The sequence below is a fragment of the Eptesicus fuscus genome, chromosome 4 (genome assembly GCF_027574615.1).
Source record: "Eptesicus fuscus isolate TK198812 chromosome 4, DD_ASM_mEF_20220401, whole genome shotgun sequence".
NCBI lineage: Eukaryota > Metazoa > Chordata > Mammalia > Chiroptera > Vespertilionidae > Eptesicus > Eptesicus fuscus.
In genome coordinates, this window is record NC_072476.1 from 103,863,966 (window position 1) to 103,878,530 (window position 14,565).

Genomic DNA, 14,565 nt, shown 5'->3' on the forward strand with positions numbered 1-14,565 from the left:
CGTTCCTTTTGAACACTTAATAGAACCACAATATTTATAACCAAGGGGAATAAAGGAACCTTTCTATGCTGGTGATTTAGAGCTCTGGAAGCTGTAGGTCAACACATAGGAAATACTCATGTGGTTTGCTAGAACACAGAGTTCCCATCTTAAGAGAAGTTTTATAGGATTGTCAGCAGTGACAAGTGGTCAGGTCAGCTGTTGAGTTTCACATCATCCATGGATGTGAATTAATATCCCCCTGGAGCAATGGCTCAGCACTGATTCAAGAAGCAACAGCTCTCAATTAGGAGCCCTAGCTGCCACTTCCTTTATCAACTGAGACTTCCTGGGTGGTCTCTCAGCATGCCGTAATTGTTAATGGACTTGAACAAGTCTTCACACAGAGCAGCACGATTGCTGTCCACTGAGTCAACAGAGCTGCATCACATTTGTTGCCATGCCCATGACGAAATTTCACAAGCTTGCTTCTCCCCCTTGGTTTTGCACTGATGTTTTTTGATTAGTGAACAGGCACTGGCTGAACAAACCTGGATCTAGAACAAGACGGGGTGGTAGAAGAAGCTGAAGCTTTGCAGCCAGAGTGCCCTGAGTTTGAATCCTTGCTCACTGGATTTTAGGAACATAACATCTTTTCTTGTAGTCTTGAGTTTCCTCCAATTCCGTGAAATAAGAATGGTAAGAGTAATCTTGCCCTGGCCAGTTTTCTCAGTGGTTAGAGTGTTGGTCCATGGACTGAAGGGTCCCAGGTTCGATTCTGGTCAAGGGCATGTACCTCAGTTGCAGGCTCAATCCCCAGCCTGGTTGGGGTGCATATGGAAGGCAACCAATGGATGTCTCACATTGACATTTCTCTCTCTCTGTCTCTCCCCCACTCCCTAAAAACCAACAGAATAAATATCCTCAGGTGAGGACTAACAACAGCAACAGAAAAAGAGTAATCTTAGTTCTTGTGAGATAAACTCTAAAAAGTGCTTGAACTCTAAAAAGTGCTGGTTTAATAAGTGTTTATCAACTCCCACCCAGGAAACTTGTGAATTATGGCTACCATAATTCACAAACTAAAGTTAATGTATTTGTCATGATAATAATATCTAACCTTTATTGGGTACTTTCATCTGTCAGGCTCTGTTCTCAAAACTTTTAGTGTTTTATCTCATTCAATCTTTTCAACAAGCAGTATGACATGGGCATGGGTATCCCATGATAACGATGGGAAAACTCTGGCCCGGAGATGGGAAGCACCGTGTGTAGAAAGTCCTATTTCAAAGCCCATACCCTCACCCTCTTTATGACATGGCTTCCCATTATTCTAGAGCAAGGGCTCTACATGAAGAAGACATAAAGAGGCAGCATAGCACCATGGTAACAAGAACGGTGCCTGAGCCAGGATGCCGGGGCTGGATCGAGGCTGTACACTTTTCAGCTGTGTGTGTGCTTCTGCTAGTCACTTACTCTCCTGTGCCTCAGTCTCCTCATCTGTTAAATAAGGAGAACAGGACCAACCACATAGACTTGTGATAATAAAGGGCTTATATCAGGTCATGGTGAACATGATGTAAACACTTATGATGATAAAGTATTTTCAGGTGGTAAGTCTAATGATGAATGTCTTCAACACTGGAAATGAAAACAATATTTTTTTCTTGTTTCTTTCAATAATTACGAAACTTCCTTACAATTCTGCATCAAATAATAACCTTGTTAGTGTTTTGTGAACTAACATATCTTATTATGAACTAACATCATCCATTTTGGCTTCTCTGTGACGTAAATAGTCCTCAAACCCATTTAGGTCAGTGAAATCACAGGGTGAGAAAAAAGACGAAATAAAAACCTGGTCTTTAAAAGTAGGTACTTGACAAACCAGAGACCCCATTTGACACCCTAACTGTAATTTTGAAAATTCACTCTGTAGAAGTGCCATCACTTTTAAAGATCATGTCAAAGACCTACTTTTAAAGACCATGTTTTATTTCTCAAGGTCAAAAACTCAAGTTCAGGATTTGAAGTTTGAAAGTTGCCATGACTACCTCGGATACAAAAATCTAGTACTTTCATTTCATCTGTTTGATGTAAGATGCAGGGTGTGTGCAGTATTTTACTTAATTATTGCAGCTGGGATTTACCAGGTTCCAATTTTGAATTTTCCTCTGACCCTACAAATTTTGGTTTATGATTTGTAATCTGAAAGCTGCATATCAGCACAGCTATACAATAAAGTATCATCTGAAATAAAGTATCAACAAAAATAAACACAATTGATTGATGGCCCCAAATAGTTTAAAATATAGCTCATTTATAGAACTTAAAACAATGCCCTTTTTGGTACTTTTTTGACTATTTTTTAAAACCAGGAGTTTAATTCAAGAGGGAGACAAATATACCATCAGGTTTAAAAACACGCTTCAAAAATACTTGTATTGGGACATAATGCTGAAGTTGAGAACACAGCAGAAGTCTCACCAAATGAAATCAGCTAATACAACTTTTATGTTTTAATAAAAAACTACCATCCATCTTCTTGATTGATATTATCAGTCTAGAAAATATTTTTGAGTAAACACATTTATTGGAGAGATGTGTCTAAGTGGAAATGGAGGGGTAAAGGAAGGAGAGACCAAACAATTCAACGTGTCACTCAAAGTGGTATCTCTCATTTCTCATTGCTCTGGGATACACTATGGTCCAGTTGAGATTGAAGTCCATCCCTTGGTCCATGTGTGTCTACTATCTTGGGTCCCTGGCTTGCTCGTCTTAATCCTCTACTGATAAAAGGCTATCAAGTACCAAAGCTTCTGTTTCATTATCAGGCTATCCACTCAAAATCTGGTCCAGCCTTGAGAATCTGGGGGTTCCCTAACACCTTGGAATTCTCAAGATGCTGGGAAGGCGATGGAAAGATGAGAGATGCGGTTGAGTAGAGACTGAAGGTTACCTGGGACCAAACTATAATAAAATAGAAAGACTTTTCCCCTCAGATGTGAACTAGGCACACCACAGGGGAACACGTGAGCAGTGTGGCTGCTTTGGCATTCCATTCAATCATAGAAACCCAAGCCTTGACACCCTCAACATGTGTGAGAGTCTCCCAGAGTCATTCTAGGGGTCTTCAATACCCAAGCAGGGCCCTTTTACTAGGCTTGGAGACATCTGGCAAACCCTGTTCCCATGATCTCTTTCCCCTATTTAACAACTCCACTTTCTCCCAGCAAAGTCCCCACAGAGCAGGTAGATGGCAAGTCCAGCTTATTCTATGGAAGATTTATAACCATTTAAAATCACTTTGGAGTTCATAGCTGTGTGGCTACTTGCACTCATGAATTTGCAATGCTTGGAAAGGTGCTAAAACGAAGGTTCTGTAACCCACTTATTTGGGGAATCGGTTCCGAGTCAAGGGACAACCACAGATATAGCAATGACGTTTCATAGAGCCAGACTTCCATGTGCGGTATATTATTATTGCTGTCACCAACCTCACAGATTTTATTTCAATTATTAGTGCCTGATGTGCTCACAAAGTAACAAAACATAAATTTAATCACTATGCCAGCACTCATATATTTAAATAACATCATCTTTAAAAGTGAGGACTCTGAGAAGTTTTAAATAAATCCCAATAAAGTCGTTACTGCTCAAAAATTTGTTTTAAATCTTCCTTGGGGATTATCTTCAGAGTTAATTAATTCATGAGCCTCATAAGAACCTCAACCTTATTACTTTTTAGTCCCAACTGATCTAATTTAATAACACAGTGAAAATGTTTGGAACAAATGACTTCATTATCTGGAACTGGCTGGTACTGGCATTTTCCTGTTCTTGCTTGCAAATGCCCCAGGCAACGGCAGGTAACTGGGGTAGTGAATGGGGAGCATTTTAGTGTCACAATTTCTTAGTGTCACCATTGCTCTCCGTAATACTAGAGAATCTGGAGGTTCCTTAATAGTTTATGTGGCCTATGACTTTGAATAACAGTCACAGTGTAAAGAATATGGGGACAAAGAACCCTCAAAAAATTGTAAGCACTTCAGGTCTAGGAGCTATAGCTTCTTTCTAATCCCTGGGCCCCTAAACCATCCACTCCCTGGGCCTCTTTCATTGTATGCCTCTAACAGGTGCTCAGTAAGTACTCCGAATTCACTAGTAGGTTGAAGGTGGAAACCTACCTTTGTTTCCTCCAACTGAAATCTACTTTTCTTAAAGCGAGGGCCTCTGCTTTCAACTCCGGATGGCTGGCTTACCACCAAAGTGAACAGGATTTTCAGAACATGCTCCGCTTTCTCAACCTGTCACATCGCTTTACAGCAGTCAACCCGAACCCTTGCCTCGGGGTACATTATTTAAAAAATGTCTGCAACGATCACCCCACTCCAGGCCCAGGATCATGCTTTTTGGATTTGATTTTTTAACCAGTTCTGAGAAATCATTTCTTTAGTTACTCTGGCTGTTCTATTTGTACACGAGGAGGTTGCTTATCGAGAGTGAGACATAAGGCCCAGAGAGTGGCCATAGTCTTCCGAGCACCAGCCTTTCTGGCTTTGCCTCTTACACGGGGTGTACAGCTTCTGAATTAACTGCAAACACTCGGGCCCTTTAATAATTTCCTCTTTTGCTGAATATTTATCTTCAGTCCCCCCTCCCCCCGATATAATAATTAAGGTATTTTCTTTATTTTAAATCAATAATTGTTATGATTTTACAAATACTCCTATTCCATTCATACAATTTCAAATTAGTACCCCTTTAAAAATATTCTGAAAAATATCAGATTTGGGGTTTGGTATATCTGTATACTTTTTTCTTGTGTCAATGAAATATTAACGACTTCCTATACCACATATTTTCAGACCTAGAGAGAAAAGGGGAGGAAATTCATAGCACGCTCAGTGGGAATTTTCATGCAAGCTTGTAAAGTAGGTGGTATTGGTCCTTGTGTACAGATCAGCAGCCTCTGAAGGCTCAGGGTTAAGCGACCCGTCAGACACCCCGCAGCTGGTAAGCAGCAGCGAGGAAGCAGGTTCTGCCGGAGTGGCTCCTTTGATTTTCATTTTTCAAATACTCCTGTCATTTGAGGGAAGTTTTAGGAAACTCAGTTGCACTTTCAGAGCCTCTAGATGGAAGAGGTGATCATTACTGATTCCAGGAACGGAAATATTGGTCAAGTTTAAGAGACAAAATCTTAAGGACGGGAGGTATTGCAGGTTGTCTAGGTTGTTGATGAAGCCACAAAATAAGGGAAGTGAAAACAGCCCAAATCTGCAGGCAGTTTCCGTACAAGCTGTTGGTCAGATGCAGGAAGTATTTATATTTATTTCTATTTCTCCCCCTTTCTTAGTAATAATAAAAAGAAAATTACTACTATTACTACTACTACTACTACTATTGTTATTATTATTATAATAATACATGTAGAAGGGTCATGGACCAAGGGAGTGGGTGAGACAAGGCAAAGTGAAATCTCAGTGTTCTGATGTTTATTAACAAAGGGGGGTGAGGCGTCCCCTTTTTGAGGTGGAGGGTAAACACAGGAAGAGTTTAAGAAAAGTCAGAAATAGAGATGAGGTCAGAAAGACAAACTGTCTTCCCTTTCATCCTCCATAGTACATGTGCACACTACACAGACTCCTTGCTCTGTTGGTCAGGCCCCCCTGCACCAGAGTAATAACGCCAGAGCCTGGTCACATGGCGGGATGCTCCCCACCTGCTCCACGGCTGGGAGCAACCCCTAATCTGCTCTCCTCGTGGAACCTCAGAATTCCGCAGGGTTTACAGAGCCCCAGACCCCTGGCCAGGACCGTGCACATCGCTGTCACACCTCATCCCTGGGAGGGTGAGAGTGGAAATACAGATATTCCCACCTTTGAAAAGAAGAAAACATGCTTCAAGAAGTCTGTGACTTTCACGTGGTGGGGCTAGGCCAGGCTTCCTGACATTGCTCTTTCTACTTCTTTATATTTCTTGTTGCTAGAAATCTCTGGTCTTTAAATTTTTAAATTGAGATAAACTTCACACACAGTGAAAAGCACACATTTAATTTCACATTCCAATGACTTACAAATGCCCAGGGCCACCCATACCCCAGTCAGGACAGAGAACACTGCCCGTTTAAATCCATGGTGGCCTCAAATCAAGGACCATTGGACAAGTCGGTGAAAAAGAGGAAAGAAAGCCATATTCAGGGAAATAAAACTTGAGGCACATGATACACCTGTGTCAGGTGCTTCTGCCAGGAGGGGCGGGGAACCAGCTAGAGTGCTGATGTGCTAAGCTAGCTCCTCCTGACCGTGCCACGCCTGTTCACGTTGGTGAGCTTCTCTGCCCCGCATGACGTGTTTATACAGACTCCTAGGAGCACATGACAATTCAGAAAGGCATCCGTTCCCCTTCATTTTTACTTCAGCCCTGAATCTTATTATTATACTATTTAAAAAATATTTTTATTGATTTGAGAGAGGAAAGGAGAAGGAGAGATAGAAACATCAATGATGAGAGAGAATCATTGATCGGCTGCCTCCTGCACGCCCCCTACTGGGGATCAAGCCGGCAACTCAGGCATTTGCCCTGACTGGAAATCGAACTGGGACCTCCTGGTTCATAGGTCAACACTGAACCACGGAGCTACACCAGCTAGGCTGGGTTTTATTACACTATTAATGTCATACTACAAAGCTCCTGGTTGCAGTTGGCTAATTAGTGTCATTCATATTGAAAAAGGACCTTAATCCCATCTTAAACTTTGCACAGCACAGCTCAATGTTCTCAACAGTAATGTTATAATTACACCATTTTCTCAGCAGCATCACCCACACCCTATCATTACAGTCAAAGCTAAGGCTGTGTATGGTGCACTAAAGAGGATGGAGTTGTTTCATTTTAAGTGATTCAGTTACCTCCTCTGTTAATAACAAAAATGCTTGGTAATGGAAAAGTCGTGGTCTTAATATGCTTATCTGAACAATTTCAGATACCAATAAACCAAAGAAGAAAAAGAAAACCCCCAAGCCCCAATATGAGAACGTATGGGAGTCATGGTTCCCAGTCTGCTTACCACCATGATCTGGTAATCTAGGATGGGCAAGGCAATGAAGACCAGCGTGCCGCCGGCCACTGTGGGGTCTCAGCTATGTCCTCACTGGACTTGCCTTGCTGCAGGGCATCCCCGAGCACCTCAAGTCAGTTTGCAGGAATATTTTCTATCTAGGCTCTGAGCCTCTAGGATAAGGACTCGTCCAAGCACAGAGAACTTCTGTCCTGCAGGACCATTCATTCCTTTAGGATGTATTTCATTCCTATCCACCATGGGCCAGTCCTCAGTGCCAAGTACACTGCAAGGGACAAAGCAGAAATCTCTGTTCTCATGGAACTGAACTCTAACGTATTTTAGAACCTTGTTTTGCTTATTTAGCTGGGCAAAGAAAAAGAATGCTTTTACTTTTACAATGAGGATTGTAGACTCATCTATACTAGCTTGCATGCCAAAATCTCACCCAGTCAGCTGAAGACTGAAAGTCACGATTTTTGTTAACATGTGGGCATGAACCCAGTCTGGCAAAGAGAGGAATGGGGTGTGAGTGGAACATGCTGGGTTACATTTGCTGGGTGCCTTGGTAATCATCTATGAGAGAGCACCTGTCCACTTGCTGACATAGATAGGGGCAGACAGGTAATTCAGTGCACCTCTCGCTTGCTTGCCCAAAGCCTCTGGTTTAAAATGTTTCATAAAACCTTGACATCTTTGATATCTCTTGCTCCATGAAACGTTAGTGGCAGGAGGAACAGAAGATACACTGAGGGGAACCATAAAGGATGACTTGGTGGGAAGACATATCTAGGCACATGCTTCATGGTTTTATTTTAGGAACTTTTCTCAAGTGTGTGATTTTCTTTCTTCTTCTTTTAAGAGTAGGCCAACTTATGAACCAATTTTCATGGTTTTCAGGCCAATGAATGGATGCATGTGGTGCAAATGATTCCTCTCTTTGTTTCTGGGACATCTGAGCACTGAGCCCAGGGCTCCTAGAAATCAGTCAGCAACACCAAGGGAACGGAATTGTCTTTGAAATAAAGTTCTGTTATTTTGGGTTACCATTTGGATTTCTTCTTACTTTGTGAGCTTGAATAATTAGGCTACCTGTACTGCTCTTAGTCTCTTAAGTCCCTGGCCTGGGACACAGGTGAGTGGGAGGAAAGCAGGCCCCATGGCATGGACACGGACAGGGTGGCCATATGCCAAGTGTTCTCTGTAGGCTTATAAATGGCAAGCCTTCAAGTTGTGGCTTCAAGAGCAAAGAACTAGAAAGTAGAAATAAGAAAAAGGCTCCATTTATAAAAGTGCTCCTAACTGGTTCCTCCCTTCTCTCTCTGGTCAGTAATTTAATCAAAAGCCTACGGGTGATCTTACCTTGTTTCCTGTTTTAGGAGTGGTGAGAGGCTAACCCAATGGGACAAAATGTAAATTCTCTATGGTCACATTGTCTTGAAATCTACTGGGACACAGTAGTATTTACTGCCTTCAGTTCTAGGAGATTGCTTGCACCAACATTAGGCCTACAACAGAGCTTATGTGCAAGCTATCACACTAGCTATCATCACACTAGATAATAGTGGCAATGAAATCTCTAGCTCAAACATGACCTAGGGCCATAGCCTGAAATTCTAGCCATGTCATTTACTTTTTGTTGCCACTAAAGACAAGGATGTCTTTCAACATTAACCCTTTAGGCCCACACACTTTAGCACAACTCATTCAATATCTATTTAAGCCAGAACTCAAGCATTTTCTGGTTTTCCACAGCAGTTCTCTAACTGTTGTGTTCTTATGTGGGTTTGCCCTACTTTTCAGAGATAGATCTTTGGTCACTAGTAAGGATAATTTCATGGGCCCACGGGGAATGTGAATTGTCTTTATTTGGGGACAGGTTGACCATCTATTCATGAGGAATTACTCTATTTTTATTATTTAAAAATATACACAAAAATAAAGAGCATGGTTTAATGAACCAGTCTATGTTCCTCACTCAGCTTCAACAATGATCAGCATTTGACCAATCTGAATATCTCCCCTATCTATTGTTTCATCATCTTTTTTCCATCATAATTACCATCTTTTGTATCTCTAAAAGCTAAGGACTCTTTTATCACACCTAACAAACTAATAATGATCCTACAATATCATCTAATGCCCACCCTGTGCTCAAATTTCCAAAACTATCTAAAAAATGTCTTTTGACAATGCATTTGTTTGAATCAGAAAGCAAACTAGGCTCCTACAAGGTCTCTTAGGTCTGTTTAAATCTAGGACATTTCCTCTCCTTTTTATTACATCATTTTTGTTTTTTGGAAGATAATTTCCTTTAGTTTATTGCATCCCCAAAAAGTCATTTAAAAATGTTCCTCTATTCTTGTTATTTCCTATAAACTGGCAGTAAGACCTACAGGCTTAATTTGACTTGGTTCAACACTAATGGAAAGAATCCTTCTGAGGGATGCTGTGAAGTCTTGTATCACAGACATGTCATACGAGGATAACATTGATCTGGGTTCAAAATGTTATCAGCCTGGTGCACCCAGAATAGAGTATTTTGTCACTCACTAATGATCTTACCTAACTCCATTATGTCATTAGAGGTTCTAAAGTGGTTACTTCTTGAATCCTACCACTTTATCTGCATTTTTTATCTAGATTATGTCTATGTAAAGAGAAAAAATAACAACAAAAATAAAGCAACTTTCCTTCACTAATTATTCAGTTACCCTGAAATGCAACTTGTACAAAAAATGCAAGGTAATTGCTTGATTTTGTCCTTTAATGTATCAATTTTTAGACTCGTGAGTAGATGTCCTAGTAATCTCCAAAGGTGATTATTTAAAAAAAAGTATCATTATGAACTCACTGATGCATCATGTTGATACCCCCTTTAAGGGGCTAGAATGACCAGAATAAAAATGGTGAAGTCATTTCTCCATTTTGAGTTATTCTGGGCTGTTTTCAAAGAAAAAGCACACTGTGTAATCTGGGCTACCATTCCCCTTCCACTCCCTTTTTATATCTGCTCTATCACCCTCATATTTTACCAGGCTCCCTCCAGAACAGTGGCTGAAGTCAAGACTGGAGACTAGGTGGCCTCTGAAATCCATGTACACGTGCACATCCGTGGAACCCTGTGGATATTTAACAGAGGATCTGCGCACACTCAGGGAAGGATCAGGACAAACGTCCCCAATCTGAGTGTGTGAACACTGTGGTAGACTCACATGCCCACACCCCTGAGCACTAACAGCCATGGAGGCAGTAATAGATATACCCTTGAAAAGAAGTTCCCTGGTCCACTATTTTCAGGATGTGCTGTGGTTCCTTTCTTTTTCTTGGATATTCACTGCTGTCTGGAAAGAACGAACATCTCCCACACTTCGGGTGGGGCCTCTTGCCTGCTTTACTCCACGAGAAAGGAAGGAGGTAGAAGAGAAAATGCATCTATTGCTCTCAGAGTCAAGGAAATAGTTACATTACTCATCTGCGTCAGCCTTAGAGTTGGGGGAATGGCAAGTGCAAACACCGGGAAATCCATGCTCAGGGCTCTCTCTCCACTCCCTACATTTGCTCTCACATAATCCCAGACCTCACTAAGATATTCATTGAGCAAATATGAAGCCCTCATGTTGTGTCAGACCCTGTAGAAGCTGTGGGAGAGGGAGCAGAGCATATGAAGATGGGGAAGATCAGGCACTGCCTTCAAAAGAACTTACAATCCGGAAAGGAAGCTACCACTGTACACAAACCATTTGAGTTCAGTGCAAAAGGCGTACAATTTTAACAGCTTTTGGAGTTCAGGAAAAGAGTTCTGTCACAGCGAGGATGCTGCCAGGTGTTTCTCCATTTCCTGCCAGGAGCTTTGCAGTGACAGGTGCACATAACCATCTGTGCTGACAACGCCAGCTCAGGTGGCCTCTCCTGCAAATATTTGCTTTCCCATTAATCCAATTTGGAGGGGCAACAGCAAAGACTTAAAGGCTGCTTCTCCATGTCACATGGAGACCAGAAGATAACCTGCATTCGTACAGACAGGAGTGCCGCCTGAGAACCCCGGGGAGTCATGAAGGCCGTTCATGGGAATCGCAACGTCTACCGTGATGCGTGAGATTGCAAGCTGAGGAGCCTTTGGCAGCGCAGAGTTTCCTCACAGGAGAGTCTTCTGTCTTTATTCCTCAGCAGGAATGCAGTTTATGAAAACCCTACAAATTGCAGCGTCAAGCTTGCCCTCATATGGAGTGTGTGTTACACCGACTACTCTTCATAAGGCAATATTACGTGATGACTGCAGATCACTGCCCACCCCACTCATCACCAAGCATTTACAGAGGCTCAGCTTTCATTGGATGGAGTACACTGAATAATAACAATAACAATAACAAATGAATTTGTTAATTTTACTTTACAATATAGGAGTTTACTGTGAGTAAATTGTGAAGTGAATCCTGTATTCTCATTACTGTCAGCTACCAAACTGAAGATGATTTTCTGCAGAAGACCAGTAAAAACATGATCACTAGCTCCATACACTGATTCATTACAGAAATAAACTTTTTCCTGTTTATAACAGGGGTTGGCATACTTTTTCTTAAAGGGCAAGACAGTAAACATTTTCAGCTTGCAGATGTATAGTCTGTTTCAGCTACTCACCTTGGCCATTGTGGTCCCAAAGCAGCCGCAGGCAATCTGACAAACAGGCATGGCTGTGCTGCAATAAAGCTTTATTTACAAAAACAAACATCTGGTCTGGGGACCACAGTTTGCCAACCCCTGGTTTAAATAGTTGTTGACCTTCAAAAAAATTAGCTTATTTCATATAATATATTGTGAATTACGTGCAAATTAATTTCCTACTAATCCTATATTTTTTAAAGCCCTTTGGAAGTTGTATACCCTCTTTTCTAAGTGATACATTCTTTATTGAATAGTTAATCACTTCTTGAGTTACTTCTGGTTGAAATATATATTATCTCACATGTGTGCCACGAGGCACACTATTGAACTACTGCTACCTAGTGCCTGTGTTTGATTCCCACAAATCTTTTTATAAATGTGATGTATAGCCTGCTTTCCCAGTGTACGCAGGTTAATTTGTAGCAGGTGCAGGGAACCTATACAATGAATTCAGGTTTTGTGTCCTCAGGGCAAAAACGTTCACTATCTGAAAGCTGTTCGCCACCGGGAGGAGCTGGTGTGAACAGAGGCCCTTCTGGACTGACGGTCAGGGCCCTGTCTTTGGAGAGGCGTCTGTGTGCGGAAGCCAGGGCTCTCTGGAGAGCAGTGGTAACCCGCTGGTTTGAGGCTGCAGCGCTCAGCATATCAGAAGGCCGCGGGCCAGACGAACTCAAAGGTCACAACCAACTTGGGGACGCTTCCACTTCCAGGAGCCACTAAGGAGTGTTCGCCACCCACGGGGGTCACCCCGGGTGAAAGAATGTTTGTCTTGGATCTCATCCTTGAAAACTGTGTGTCACGCCTTGGAAGAGAAACCGCACCAGGAATTGGTATATGGAGAACACACAGCCCCACTGGAATTTTTAGAGAGATGCTTAATCATCCTTCTCAGACTAAAAAAAAAAAAATAATACTTAGAGCAAAGATCAAGGCTTTTAGAGGCCTATGCCTGTAGATCTCTAATGATGTTCTTACTGTTTGGGTTCCGGAAGAAAAAGAAGACCTTGAGGTCTGTTTACAACCAGAAAGGACCTGCAGGTACCTGAGGAGGCTGACCTTGAGCTGTGAGCTCACGGACACAGGCCGAAGCTCACAGAAGAACAGGTCTCTTGTAAACTAAGTGGTCACTATCTACTTCCCTCTGATGACGGCTCAGCGGGTTGCTGGGAACTGGAGGAGGAAAGGTTAAGATCCAATATTTATCTTAAAGGAATCTTAACAGACACGTGCAAGCAGGGCCGCGTGTAAGAAAGCACAGACACTGGAAACGCTGCAGGTGTTCTCTGGAAAATGTCACTGCCAAGTCCATATTTTAAGACAACTGAACACTGTTGTCTGAATTACCAATAGTATTCATTATCTACTTTGCAAGCTTTGCACCGACGGTATCCTCTTTACACTCTTCCTAGTTAGAGACTCAGGAAAGCTGTTCTCTCTATGCCTCCGTTCCTTCCTGTATAAAGCGGATAATTCTACCTGCCTCCTGCTACTTCAGAGACGCGTGGAAGGGGGATAAGCAGTATCTGTAGGATGTGGGGCATTAACTGGAGATTAGTGCTGCTTGTGAGTCAGGAAGGGCTGCCCCAGTGTGGGTGCAAGAGAGAGCCAACAGAAACACTGGCTCCTTAGAAGGGTCACAGCATCTGTGCTTACTGACTGCATCCTTGTGGAATTGTTTATAAACAGCGGACTGTCAAGAATTCAATGTCAGCTTCAATGTCAGCACCCAGTGTCAGCGTGGCTCTCTAATGCAGGTCAAAGCTCAAGTTCTCTGCAACAAATACATGCTGCACATTCCCGCTCAGATGCCATCCCTGCACAGACACGCTTCTCTTTTGTGCTTATTTTAGCTGTGTTGTCAGCTAACAAAATCCTTAAGGTTGAAACATCTGATGAAAAAGAATGCGTAAAGCTGAGCGATCCTTTGGCTCTTCTGGAGGCAGTGATAGGTCACAGGCAGGCTGAAGTACCAACGGGATGCCATAGTGATGACAATGGAGATGTCCTGTGACACGTCCCAAGACCAGACCATGACGCCAGTGCCATGACCTGAAGCTAAGGTTCTGTGGAGGCTTGTGGGAGAGACTGTATTTATAGTAATAGACAAGCGAAGTTTCTCCGCCTGTTTCTCTGGGCCCCTCTCTTTCGTAAAGGCCGGCTGAAGGGCATGGAGGTACTCCATGGTGGCCGAAAAATGGTTAAGATATTAGGAAGAACCTGGCTTCTATTCTTTTTGCATATTTTTTTGTGTAGTCTACAGGATGGATAAAATACAACCCCTATCCTTACAGACAGCACAGTCTATTCAGAAGGAAAAGAGGGCACACAAAAGTCTTCATTCGGTTCAAACAAATGACAGTGATGCTAAGATGCAAAATAGAATCAAGATGGGAAATTTCATATTCAATTCTAATACTTGCTGGAATAAAATAAAAGCCACGAGAGAACACAAATAAACAGCCCAGGGCCAGACACTATTCTCATTACTTCAAATGTATTACACCTGTAATTTCATAGTAACTGTATGAGTTAGGTACTATTAGCATCTCTATTTTAGAGAGAACAAAGCAAAACAGAGCAGAACCAAGGTGCAGAGAGGGTGTGAAGCTCAGGGGAGATCCCACAGCGTGCTGGGAGCATCTGGGACTAACCCAGGCTGGCCTCCTGAGGCTGCGCTCCTCCTGAGCTGTGTGCACTCTCCCCGGAGCGAGAAAGAAGGGGTTACGATTTCCCCTTGTGCAGGGAGGTGAGTTCTGTGTGATACACCACACAGGAAGGATAATTAGCTAGTATTCTTGCTTATCACAAAGAACATTAGCAGATGCCAAGTGACTGGCAGGAGTTTCACCACCACATCCGCC

General features: G+C 42.4%; 1 protein-coding gene across 6 annotated transcripts in view; it reads right to left on the reverse strand.

Annotated features, from left to right (window-relative positions):
* GHR (growth hormone receptor) overlaps positions 1-14,565 on the reverse strand; it is a 213,743-nt gene that overhangs the window by 41,431 nt on the left and 157,747 nt on the right. The gene's annotated exons all lie outside the window — the stretch shown is intronic.